At 51.0% G+C, this 14,299-nt stretch overlaps 1 protein-coding gene across 4 annotated transcripts in view; it reads right to left on the bottom strand.

Annotated features, from left to right (window-relative positions):
- The window catches only part of LOC144936163 (axin-1-like), a 68,686-nt gene that overhangs the window by 31,600 nt on the left and 22,787 nt on the right, over positions 1 to 14,299 (bottom strand). For 2 of the 4 annotated variants that reach the window (XM_078863103.1, XM_078863094.1), the window contains exon 2: positions 2,344 to 2,586. The gene's annotated coding sequence lies outside the window, so the exon portion shown is untranslated. Of the gene's footprint in view, positions 1 to 2,343; positions 2,737 to 14,299 lie in introns of those variants that run through there. The other 2 variants (XM_078863084.1, XM_078863111.1) reach the window with 2 other exon arrangements.

Here is a 14,299-nt window from a genome sequence, read left to right as displayed (position 1 = left end):
ACCAGTGAAAGAAAGCCAAGGAAGAATTCTCAAAATGCGTGGTTAAGAATGTGTTCAGCAGTGTTGGAGCCAGAGGACATCCCTCCTGCAAGCTCGAGGTGGATCTGGGAATGACGCTACTCCTGGCCATGGCTACACTTGGACGTGTTCACCACCGACGAAGGCCCTGATCAATGACCAGAAGCAGAGGGCCAATACTACAGTCAATACTCGATACAGCACTCATATATACACAACATGAACGGTGTAATACCCACACACATGCTTCATAATACACAAGCAGAGGACGTAAAACCCACACCCATAGTCACACGCCACACACGTTCATTCACGCACTGTAACATCACACGCTGTAGTCGTACCTACAGTACCACTACACAGTGACACCCCACAGACATCACACACAGACATCACACAGACATCACGATACACGGTAGTGCTGTACTCGAGGTAAGAGCACAATGTAATACCGCTACACACAATAGCGCACCATATCGTTTACACACAGAACGCACACTGATACCGTAAACACACAGACATCCCAGGCAATGTCACACTGCAGTATTCACATCACCACCACCACCTAAAGACAAAGATCCCCCCCGTATTGCTTCAACATGCAGCTGGGCAAGTGATGTTAGCGAGCGCCTATGAAGGCCAGCACTGACACATGAGGGGGTGGGTGGCCAGCACCACGCCCGGCCGCCTTTGTCTCCCCAGTGGCGATGTTTACAGACCGCACCAGGACCGGTTCAGATAATTATCACTGTTGTTGGTGTCCATGAGCGGGTATTGAACCCGGGAGCACAGCGCACTAACCGCTACACTGCCGCTCCCCACATCACAACACCACACACACCGTAATACCCACCATTCACTACCACAACATAAAGTACACACACAGTATACCACTCGATACAACACGACAGTCGCATTGCACACACAATCACACCCCGTAGCACTCACAGCACAAACACACACACAGCAATTACCCCCACAACGTGATACACAGACACATCACACGCTACAGCAGTACACACAGGGCAACATCACCACGATAACACGCCACCTGTGGTACTAACACCACACCCTACCACACACACACACTGTGTAACACACACCACACAACAACACCCTACCCCACACACACACTGGGTAACACACATCACACAACAACACCCTACCCCACACACACACTGTGTAACACACACCACACAACAACACCCTACCCCACACACACACTGTGTAACACACACCACACAACAACACCCTACCCCACACACACACTGTGTAACACACATCACACAACAACACCCTACCCCACACACACACTGTGTAACACACACCACACAACAACACCCTACCCCACACACACACTGGGTAACACACATCACACAACAACACCCTACCCCACACACACACTGTGTAACACACACCACACAACAACACCCTACCCCACACACTCTGGGTAACACACCACACAATAACACCCTACCCCACACACACACTGGGTAACTCACACATCACACAACAACACCCTACCACACACATTGGGTAACACACACCACACAACAACACCCTACCACACACACATTGGGTAACACACACCACACAACAACACCCTACCACACACACATTGGGTAACACACACCACACAACAACACCCTACCACACACTGTGTAACACAACCACACACTGTGTAACACCACCACACACACTGTGTAACACACACACACACTGTGTAACACACACACACACTGTGTAACACACACACTGTGTAACACACACACACACACTGTGTAACACACACACTGTGTAACACACACACACACACACACTGTGTAACACACACACACACACTGTGTAACACACACACACACACTGTGTAACACACACACACACACTGTGTAACACACACACACTGTGTAACACACACACACTGTAACACCACCACACACTGTGTAACACCACCACACACAGTGTAACACACACACACAGTGTAACACACACACACTGTGTAACACCACCACACACTGTGTAACACACACACTGTGTAACACACACACACAGTGTAACACACACACACTGTGTAACACCACCACACACACTGTGTAACACCACCACACACACTGTGTAACACCACCACACACACTGGGTAACACCACCACACACACTGTGTAACACCACCACACACACTGGGTAACACCACCACACACACTGTGTAACACACACACACTGTATAACACCACCACCACACACACATTCTGGTGCTACTCGAGTGACGCTTCCCCTTCGCGGCCGAGCCCTGCAGCTGCAGCAGCAGCAGCGACGCCTCCTCCTCACCTCGGCGCGCCGGGCCTCATCGCTCGCCCCTCTCCAGCCTCGCACCCTCCTCCTCGTCTCCTTCTTACTCTCTCCTCAGTTTGCCTTCTACTCCTCCTCGTCGTCTGTCGCCCAGCCAGGCGTCTCTCTCTCCCGTCGTCGTCGTGAACGGGCGATGATGATGTTGCCTCTCGCCTCGCCTCGCAAATTAGCCGAGACTTGTGCGGAGCGGCGTTTCACCAGCTCCACGCACGCCTCCAAGCCCTGCTCTTCCCCACCACGCGTACAACAAATGTGACTTGGCGAATTGAAGCCAAGGCGACGACGTGAAGAGATGTGCTAGTTACAAACAGACTAAAAACAACGAGTGGATTGGGGCGACTTGCAGAGCGAGCGCCTCTGAGCTCCCCCCGTTCTCTTGTGGCGCCGCCGCCTCGAGAAGCTGGGGGCGGGGCAGCCGGGGGAGGGGCGGGGCATAGAGGGGGGGTGGTGGGGTGGGGTCGTAGTGGGGTGCGATCTGATTGGATGGAAAGGACACGGTGGGCGGGGGCACGACGCTGACGGGTTCCCCCTCCCTCCCTCCGCGCTAGCACCGCCCACTCCCCCCCGCCCCTCGCGTGCTCGCGCGGCGGCCGTTGGCGGCGCGCGGCGACAAACATCAAAGCAGCCGCGCCGCGCCAGATCACTCACCACTCACCACCACTACTCACTCACTACTACTCACTACTACTCACCACTCACTTACTCACCACTACTCACCACTCACCACCACTACTCACTCACTACTACTCACCACTTACTCACCACTCACTTACTCACTACTACTCACCACTCACCACCACTACTCACTCACTACTACTCACCACTCACTTACTCACTACTACTCACCACTCACCACCACTACTCACTCACTACTACTCACTACTACTCACCACTCACTTACTCACTACTACTCACCACTCACCACCACTACTCACTCACTACTACTCACTACTCACCACTCACTCACTCACTACTACTCACCACTACTACTTACTACTACTACTCACCACTCACTCACTACTCACCATCACTCACCACCACTACTACTCACTACTACTACTCACCACCACTACTTACTACTACTCACTCACTACTACTCACCACCACTACTTACTACTCACCACTACTACTTACTCACCACTCACTACTACTTACTCACCACTTACTACTACTACTCACCACTACTACTCACTCACCACTCACTACTACTTACTCACCACTTACTACTCACTACTACTCTCACTCACCATTCACTTACTACTCACCACTAACTCACTACTACTCACCACTTATTCACAACTACTCACCACCACCACTACTCACTCACCACTACTACTCACTCACCATTCACTCACTACTCACCACTTACTACTCACCATCACTCACTACTCACCACTTATTCACCACTACTCACTCACTCACCACTACTCACCACTTACTCACCACTACTTACTACTACTCAACACTCACTCACCACTACTACTCATCATTCACTACTCACTCACCACTACTTACTACTACTCACCATTCACTACTACTCACCACTCACTACTACTCACCACTACATTCGCTATCTTGAACTGTTTATTTTGGTAATACTCGACAGAACCACTGAGTTATTTCACTTCCCCCCCCCCTCAAGTTATTTGTGCTCTATTCACCCACTAATCTTTTATTATGGATACGTGATAATGTGTAATGCTGTACGGTATTAGTTTAAAAAAAAATAAAACTTCATAGTCTCGGGACTGTTAGCTTCTGGGCTGAAAATATCAGAACACACACAACATTAAACCACCACGAATTAACCCAACCGGTCATCAGCAATCATCATCGGATCATCAAACAATGCAATACAATCTCGATTTTAAGTTTTCGTGACGGACGCTTGTGCATTGCGCCAGAAACGTCGCGATTTAATGAATACCTACGTGACTTTACCGAAAGAACCAAAGAGTATAATGCAATACAACTGAAGAGACGTTTACAAACGTTAACATTACATATATTTAATAAGATATCCACAAACTACGACACTGCCGTTGCGGCTGGCGCGGCGAAGTTTATCGACAAGCGGCAGCAGCACGCGGCTTCAGTGTCGGTGGAAAATAAATAAATAAGTCGCCGTGACGCGTCGCCGCCTCCTCTCTGATGTCCTGAGCCAATCGACGCGCAGCTTCATCGCCCACAACTCAATGTTTTGACCAATCGGGTGTCGCGATGCTGGATGGTGGGGAGGTTCCCGGTAATCGGTCCCCCATCCCCCCGCCCCTCGGCTCACCCCTAGCCCCGCCCCTCGGCTCACCGCCCCCGCGTGACCCCGCCCCTCAAACACCAACAGCCCCTCCCACTTCTACAACCCACGTGCTTGGGGCCTTTTAAGTGTTAAGTCTAGTTTTGTATATTTTAACTATTTTATTTTTTTAATTGTTATTATTTAATTTGTATCGCCAGGTAAAACCCACTGAGCTACGTAGCTCGTTTTTTCGAAGCGACCTGGCCATCGCAAATGATTGCTCAGCGAAGTGGCTTAACATCGTGTAGAAATTTATAGCAGCAGCAGAAAAACCGATTACTCTAAACGCGTGATGCTGATTCTAAAATAGTGTCGAGAGAAAAACCGGAGGACCCGGAGAAAATGTCACGCGACCACGGTGGAGATCGCCGTGCAAACTTCAAATATACAGCAGGCATCATCAGGGTCGGGATCTAACCCACGACCTCCCATCATCATCAAAAGCCATGGCCAAATCCACTGCTGGATGAAGGCCAACCTCCCCAAGAAGCCGCTGCTATCTTCAGTGATCTTTGCAATATTAAACTATGCACTTGGACTGGATTGTTTATTTTTGTATTCCGGACACGATCGTTACAACATCAAACAAAGATTAATAGCAATACTGTACAGTTACAGCCATGACTTGGGATTAATTCTACCAAGGCATTATTACATCATACACTGCCTCGCTTGTACCGATATTTACAGAATGCCACAGCGGTGCTCAATGCGGTACTGCAGCGACCACAGACCGAAGAGGCGGATTACCCCGTGGTATTTTAAGATGCGTTTGGCATTCCCACAATCACAGTCTAACTTTGCAGTGAAAAAACCCACAGCTATCACAATAACCAAGCAATTAATACGGTTGTATCCAGCGTAATTCACCGTTCCATATATGTGCTTAGAATGTAGAGCCTCAACTACCGTAGTCTGCTCTTAAGATTAATTACTCCGAAACATTCACATTCTAAATATTTATGTGAAGGTAAAAGTCCAACCCCACAATCAACTTGCGCACATCGAACGACAGTCCAAGAGTGCCCCTATGAATGGGTGCACAGTACCCACACTTTCCCCCACCACACGGGACCTACCCAACCACGAAAGTTGGCCTTCCGTACCCATTTCTGCCGCTGTCCAAATGGAAGCGTCCCCATGTCGACGAGCGAAAGAGAGAACACGCGCATTCGACAACTCTCCATCCGTGCGTTCAAAGCGATGGATGTTAAATGTTTTTTTTTGTTTTCTGTGACCGAGTGTTTACAAAAAGAACCCCCCTCGGACGAGCCAATCTAGCTCACTATCCAGATACACGCCCACGAGTTAGACGTATTGCGTTACGCTGCCATTCATCGCGCATGCAGCCATGCTCAACCCACTGCTGGCTGAAGCGCCCTGCGATTCGCTGCCAACTCTCATGAGCACTCCAAGATGTAATCATTACTTGACAATATAACTACGGTCTGATAAATTAGTTATGTAATTAGTTTTTTTTATGATATCACATTAACATTTGTCTCCGTTTAATGCCATAAAAAAGATCAAACGGTTTTTGTTGTTGTCGGGTAATATATTCACATATTGTCTGATATGTGGCACACATATTCCGATCAGAGACGGAGGCGGGTTTCGCTTCAATTGGCTATTCATTTTGACGTCTTGCACGGGGCGAGAGGTTCGCCAGGACAATGCTGCTCCTCTCTGAATACGCCTCGGAGCAGCTGTTCAAATGACAGCGTTTGTAAATTGTTCTTCGGGCTCAGGATCTCCCTCCTTGGTGCTTAAAAAGAGGTCGGAAGCGGGGGGGAGGAGGTGTGTGTGGGGGGGGGATTGACACGAAGCGGCGAGAGAGGTGGAGCGGTGGCCGTGGTGGCGGCGGCGGCGTTGGAATTGTCGAAGATGTAGACAAAAAAATGCAAAGGCGCGAGTGGGGAGATTCACCCCCAGGTGAAACTCGAGGCCCAAAAACGCAGAGGCGCTGATCAGCAAACAAGGGGAGGGAGGGGGTGGGTTGGTGTCTCAATGGGGCCCTGCTTGTTATTATGTAAATAGCTTCCATTGAGTGACGGACGCCTTTCATCTCCCCGGCTCGAGAGATAACAAATGAAAGGAAAGGTGCAGCAAGCAGCAGCCGCCGCTTGTGAAGTTTTACTGAAGTCCAGCGCTTTGTCCTTTAGGGGGGTGGTGGTGGTGGGGGGGAGAGAGAAAAAAATCAAAAGCGAGGGGGTTTAATCTCACGGCGCTGCTACTTCTTCAACCGTAAACTCGTGTTTACTCCGCACGACGGCTCGATACCCCCACCCCCCACACCAGGAGCCGCAGTGTTTGATCCCGGCGCGCGATCCTCCAGAGAGGGGGCCATGAAAACAACAACAACAACAACAAAAGACTGCTGCTGCTGCTGCTGCTTTCGAGATGGATTTTTTGACAGTGTGCGTGGAGCTTTGCCGTTTTATCCCCCCCCCCCACCTTCCCGTCACCTGCATTGTTATTTCGTGACTTTGTAGCCGAGAACGCGTCTCCCCCGCCGTAAATGTCCTATTTGACAGCACCGCCTGAAACTCAGCAGTGCCCTGCAGCTTGTTTGTATTGGTGCTCGTTGGCACGGGACGTGGCCAACGGTGCAGCAGCAGTACGTTGTAGAAAGGAGCAATGGAAATGGATGGTCAACGCCGCCGCGCTGTGAACCCAGCCCACCCGAGTTCAATTCCCGGACAAGGCGAACACCATTGGTGAGTAATGTATCTGAACCCGTCCAGCACCCCGAACCACCGGGAATATATATTTGTTGTGAATTATATCTTGGAAAGGATGCATGTGACGGACATTGCAGTTGAACTGTTGACTCGCCACCGAAGAAGTTACAGCCATCAACGTGATGCAGAGCAAGGGGCAATTCTAATTTTATTTAGACTGGAGGAGTAATCCGATGAGCTACACAGCTCTTTTTCACAGATGTCTAGCAGGGGCGGGTAAGAACGTTACAACGACAAACAATACACAAACATTATATGAGTGCAAGGTATAACAAATGTAAACAAATCACTTTAAAAAATTATACTAATAAAAATAAACTTTTTATTTTTTATCTTACCCTACTGAGCTATTAACGTATTATTCAGAAGCGGCCTGGCCACAAATGATAGCTCAATGAAGTGGCTTATCATTTAAAAATGTATAGCAGCTAAATAATCTAAATATATTCTATGAGCGTATAGTCGTTACCACCATTGCCCTATGAACCCAGGACACCTGATTTTGAATATTTGGCCCACGGCTTCCATTCGTGGTGAGTGATCAATTAACCGGTTCAGCCTCCCCCCCCCCCCCCCCCACACGTCACTAACCCGCACGGACCAGCGTGGTGAAGTATGGTTACCATTTATTTATTTCTGACCAAATCACATGGAACGCGCCCGATCTAATCAGATCTCAGAGGCTAATCAGGGCTCAGCTTGCACGGTGCTTGGAGGGGTGATCACCACGTACAAAAGCAGGTGCTATAGGTTCCTGCTGCTGCTGCTACTGCATCGGTCTGGGCAACAGAGGGCGGTACAGCAAGATTGAATTGTTATACTGCACATCTATGCTTCCCGTTCGCACCAACTCTTATCGACCAACGTGGTGCAAGGAATGTTCAGATAACCACCACGACCCGCACGGTGTGTGGAGGCGTAGCTGTACATGCGCATTGTTATTGTTGTTATTCTTATTCATAGTGATCATGCAATTAGCCGTAAGAAAACAAGTGATATGTTTTACACATTTGTACAGTATAATGTGCACACAGCAGCGTCAGCCATGGTCAATCCACTGCTGGATGAAGACCTCTACAATCCGCCACTATCTCTCACGGTCATGCAACGTGATGATGCACCCAACACGCGATCTCATCGTTCCATGCCCTCAATGAACGCATTCAGTCGCCTGTTGGTTGTCCTCCGTCATTGTTGCTTCCGTTCGCAACGCTGAAACCCTCCGGGAAAAGTCGTGCGAATCGGGGGGAAACAGTTGCCCCATCCCATTCACCAGGACCTCGATAACGTCCCTCGGCATCGCTTGAAGTCACGCAATCCCTTTTGGACCCCATGCGCTTAACCTTCAACCATGCGAGTTCAACCCCCGATGACGCTTGGAAGAGCTGAATGGAGTTCACAAGAAGTCACGAACAATCACTGCTGATGAAAGACCCAGCGCAGGATATCCCTGCGTTCGATCTTCCACGAAGCTCGTGGTCAACCCCTAAACCGCATCCACTGCACAAACCATGGCAGTAGATGCGGGTTGCCTGATGATGCACAAATGGGAAATTAAAAACCCTCCAGTAGAAGCGTGCGACCGTGGTCATCCAGAACAGAGACCGTGCAACGTGTAACGATGCAACGCCCCGATCCGCAATTCCGAAGGGGACACCACAGCGACGATTCACGACTCTGCTCCTGACGCGGCTGTCTGGGCTTGACCACCTGCACATGACATTGCAGCAGTCGCTCTGCGCCGACATCAGCAGCAGCCGCACGAAAGAAGAATACGTCTTCCTTGTACGTGTGTACGTTGAACTTCTTTCGGCACCGTACGTAGGCAAACGTACATCTATCGGGCGCGTCCTGCCCAATTCCACTTAACGACAACTTGAACGATGTCATCTAGTCCACGTGTTCCTGGAGCTTTAACTTTCGCCCGCCACGTGTTATGCTGAAGGACATTTCACTTGAAATGCCTCCTCGCGTTTGCTTGAGACCCGGCGCACAGACTCACCTGCAGCATACCTGGCAACAAAACCCTGAAACCGGTTTAAGAGGACAATGAACACCTTAGGGTTCTGCACGTACCCAGAGGCGCAAACTCCTGGACAGAGATCAACCAGTGGTGGTAGTTTAACGCATGTCGCACTGCACGATTAAAATGCATGTCTCAGCATTACATTGCTGGTTGGTGCTTATTGCAAGATTCAGTCCCTATGAGGCAATTATTTACTTGTCCGCAGAACTACTGGTGGAAAGTTCCATTGGCAAAGGGAATTCATGGGATGCCCTATCGCTCATGGGCATTAATCATGGTTGGCTACGTACGGTGCGAAATAAATTGAACATACATACATATATTTTACCCTACGCTTCCACGTCAACCAGATGTCTCGGAAATGGGTGGGGATACCCACAGTTCACCCGGCCACAAGTTGATAAAGACACCACCCTGCAATTGCTTGTCCACAGAACTGCCGGCGAAAGGGCTTCCGCTTAGAGCAGCGTTCTTCACCACTTTTCAGAGGAGGGGGAAACTCTCGCCAATAAAACGTCATCAAAGTATGAAAAAATAAGAGTAAGTTTGACCCTTTCTGGAAATAAAACAGGAGGGGTTAAGATGTTGAAACACCAAATAGAAACCTTTTGCAGGGAATCAAGTTACTCTAACGCGTAGGCTTTCGCGACCAACATAATCCATAATAGAGGTTTTTTGGGGTTCGATCGCGTAAATATATAAATGTGTCGTTAACACCCTCCACCACCGGGCGGGTTTTAACGACACATTTATATATATGACACGATCTAACCCAAAACACCTCTATTATGCAATCAAGTTACTGCATTGACCACAGCTACTTGTGGTGAAGATACAAACAAACATGCTCTGATGATAGATGGGCATTGTCCTTCAAACGGATTGGCCTACACCAGAGACGGCCTTCTTAATGGCCTAGTCTCACCAGTGTCACACCAGAGAACGCCAAAAGTCATCATCAGTGTGAGGGCCGCCGCGCATTTGAAACCATTGGGGGTTTGACAGCAGCACGATGATGGGGGGGGTGGGGGGGGTGTCACTCTTTGTGTATTGTTGGAGGCCGTATGTTCGAGGCCACACTAAAGGCCACCAATGGCAATGAAGAACACTGGTTCAGAGGGAGCTCTTTAAAACTTCTCCAGAGTGTATATCCGCCTACTTCTCCACTCTGGAGCGAGTTGTGCTGTTGGAAGTTGTTGTGGGAGTGCCCGCACTCTACCCGCCACACGGAGTTTCTACTTTGGATTTCGCGGAACTGCGGGGAGCCTCCGACGACACTCGGGCGCAGCTGCCCGGACCGCAACGCATTTCCCGAGAACAATCGGCGTCTTTTTACTCATCGAAAGTTTAACTTACATTTTTTTTTACCAGTTAAAGCCCCACTGGGCTCTGGAAGCACTTTTTTCAGAAGCGACCTGGCTGTAAGAAATTATAGGTCAACGAAGTGGCTGATCATCACGTGGAGACATTAATAGCAGCAGCCAAATACTCAAAACGCGTGATGTCGATTATAAATACGGAGAAAATCCACGCGACCACAGGGAGAGAAAGCGAGAACGCGAAAACTCCAAATATACAGCAGGCATCGTCAGGCTCGGGATGGAACCCACGACCTCCTGCGTACCAGGCGAGGTAGTTAACATCTCGCCATCGGGGCGCCCAAAAGCAGAGGGGTTCCCCATCGGTCACTGGCGGTCTCGGGAAACCCCGAGACCTGGTCCGGGTCCCCCCCCGCCCCCCCGCCCCTCCTTAATCAGCGAGTGGCGCCCGGCGGGCGGCTGCCGCTCGGATGCGCGCCGCGCCGCACAAAGGGCGCGGCGCGTAGCTGGCGGCTGCCAGCCGGGCCGGCGCTCATCAAATATCAAAGAGGAACCACCACCCACCCGCCCACCCGTCCACCCCCACCCACCCGTCCACCCCCACCCACCCACACCCGCCCACACCCACTGACCCACCCCCACCCACACCCACCCCCATCCACCCACCTACACCCACCCACCACGACAAAAAAACGTACGGTGGGATGTGTGGGATAGGCTGGGCGTGTGTGCGTGCGCGTGTGTGCGTGCGTGTGTGTGCGCGTGTGCTTGCGTGTGTGTGCGTGTGTGTGTGCGTGTGTGTGTGCGTGTGTGTGTGTGCGTGCGTGTGTGCGTGTGTGTGTGCGCGTGTGCGTGTGTGCGTGTGTGTGTGCGTGTGTGCGTGCGTGTGCGTGCGTGTGTGCGTGTGTGTGTGCGCGTGTGCGTGCGTGTGTGTGTGCGTGTGTGCGTGTGTGTGTGGTTGTTAATGGGGAGCTGCAGCGTAGGGGTGACCACGCTGCTGGCGACGTGAGTTCGATTCCCACTCACGGCCACCGCCAACGCCAGTGACGATGATCTGAACCGTGTTCTTGTGCCTCGCCCGAGGTGACCTCAGCCTCCAAGTGGTACCTGGCGCGGCGTGTAAACGTCACCACTGGGGAGACAAAGACGGTCCGGGCGGGGTTACCCGGGCACCCCAACACCTCACCCTCGTGTGCCATTGGCGGCCTTCACGGGTGCTTGCTACTCGCTAACAGCACAGCACTTGCCCCGACAGTCTGTGAAGGCTATAACGAGGGGGGGGGGGAGTGGGGTAATCTTTGTCTCGCGTGTGTGTGTCACCGCAGTGGCCCATTGGCAGGACGCGTGTGGTCGGGTAAATCGTGGGTACCCCCACCTTCACACGGCGGCGAGATGTTTACTACCTCGCCAGGTATGCAGGAGGCCGTGGGTTCGATCCCGGCCTTGACGCCTGCTGCTGTATATATATTGAATTTGTCTCTCTCTCTCCCCGTGGTCGCGTAGATTTTGTCTCCGGATTCTACAGTTTTCCCTACACATTTGTCATAATCAACGTGCGTTTAAGGGTATTTGGCTGCTATACATTTCCGCTTGAGCTATCGTTTGTGGCCAGGTCGCATCTGAAAAAGAGCTACATCGCTCAGTGGTGACTTACCCGGTTAAATATATATAATGAAATAGTTTAATTTAGTCTACCAGCGACATGGACAATCCTTAGTGGGAATCGAAGCCGCCGTTCTAGCAGGTATCATAGTATGGGTATCATCATAGTTGTAGATTATCCGGTCTCTACGTGTGCGGACACCACACGGCGCGGTGGAGTTTTGTAAGAGCCAGATGGGCCTCTTTACGCGTCGGTGACACCAGCAACCTTGCCATCATTGTGATGTTTAATCCACAACAACAACAACACGCATGCTCCCGTTGGCTGGCCCAAAGGCCAGGTTGGGAAAGGCAACGTTTCCATGCAGCCACCCAACAACCACGAGGCAGTGTCTGCACGGAGCCACCCACTTACACTATCCTGCACTCGGGCAGAACAAAAGAGCCACGGGGCGCCCACGTTGATCGATCAGAGGGCGCAATAACCGCCTGTGGAGGTGCGGTGGGGGAGATAATCCCACCAAAGTTCACTTTGCAAAGTGCGGCCCACCTGAGATGTCCAACTACGACGGCATTGGGCGGCAGCGGTGTCCTCTGATCACGTGTGAGTCTGGGACGGTAAACAAAGCGCCCCCCGTGATGCCAAAGCCGCGTGAAGGAGACTTCAAATAGAGTCGGCGGCACAGGTCAACAATCCAAGGGCCACAATGAGACAGAAATAAAGGAGAGAGAAGGGAAACGGTCAATGGTTAACTTTTAGGATCCTCTGATAGCAGGGTCTGGAGGAGGCAAGGGATGTCAATGCCCTTATATGAAGCCACCGCCTATCCTCGCGTTGTGAAACCGCGGCTACTAAACAACTCGCGCACAACAGAGCTGAGTGAAGCGATGTCTGTCGCGTTGTTCAGCGCCCTCCGCAACAACGCGGCGCTGTCGTTACGCGGAATCGCTTTACCAAACCGCTTCCAGGTGTCACTCTTTCACCACCCGACGCGATGTCACATTAACAAGGTAGGAACAACAACAACAACAACAACGATCGTGCATACGCATGGAGGTAGCTGCAATGGTTGTTAGCTCCCAAGGCTTGGGCAACGCTCTGATTAATTCGGGAACTTTTCTTCAAAAGCGAAATTCCCCATAAGCAACGCAAATCTCGCCTCAAGTTTCGTTCGTGTTGTGGTCGTGTTCATGGGAGTTACAGTGCCTCTCATTTCATACGGTGGCTAGGAGATGTTAACTACCTCGCCTGCTATTTAGGAGGTCGTGGGTTCGATCCCGACCTTGACGCCTGCTGTATATTTGGAGTTTACGTATCTCTCTTTCTCTCCCTGTGGTCGGGTGCATTTTTCTCCGGGTCCTCCGGTTTTTTTCCTCCGCATTTACAAACACGCGTTTAGAGTATTTGGCGACTCTAAATTATCACGCGAAAAGCCGCTTTGTTGAGCTATCATTTGTGAGAGCCACGTCGCTTCTGAAAAAGGACTATACAGCCCAGTAAGATACAACTTTTAAAATTCGGACAGAGAGGGAAATGGACTGAGCTGATTCTCCCAAAAGCTCACCACCTTAGTTGGAAAGTGTAAAAACGCAATTAATCAGATCTCCCAGATTTGTGTGCCCCGGGAACTAAACGTTAAAAACACGCGCACACACACACGCGGTGATTGTCTCAGAATGCCATGGGCCTCACAACACAGTGGAAATCGCTCACGACCACGGAGCGCACTGCTGCTGCTGATTCCCTCCCTCCCTCTCTCACACCTGTTCCAACAGTTTGTCATTAATTGTGTGATCGGTCCACCGCTGGCGATGCACATAGCACGCAGGGCGCTTCACAGAGGGTGGTGAGGATTTGTGAACAGCTGACGGGCATCGCTTGCAAGAGGCTACTGACTGCTGGCCGTGTGCTCAGCCGATATCCACGTTGACCGCGTCGCCAAAGCGGCCC

This window comes from Lampetra fluviatilis, chromosome 1 (genome assembly GCF_964198595.1).
Source record: "Lampetra fluviatilis chromosome 1, kcLamFluv1.1, whole genome shotgun sequence".
NCBI lineage: Eukaryota > Metazoa > Chordata > Hyperoartia > Petromyzontiformes > Petromyzontidae > Lampetra > Lampetra fluviatilis.
Note: the sequence above shows the minus strand (reverse complement) of the source record. Positions and strands in the feature narration are given on the sequence as shown.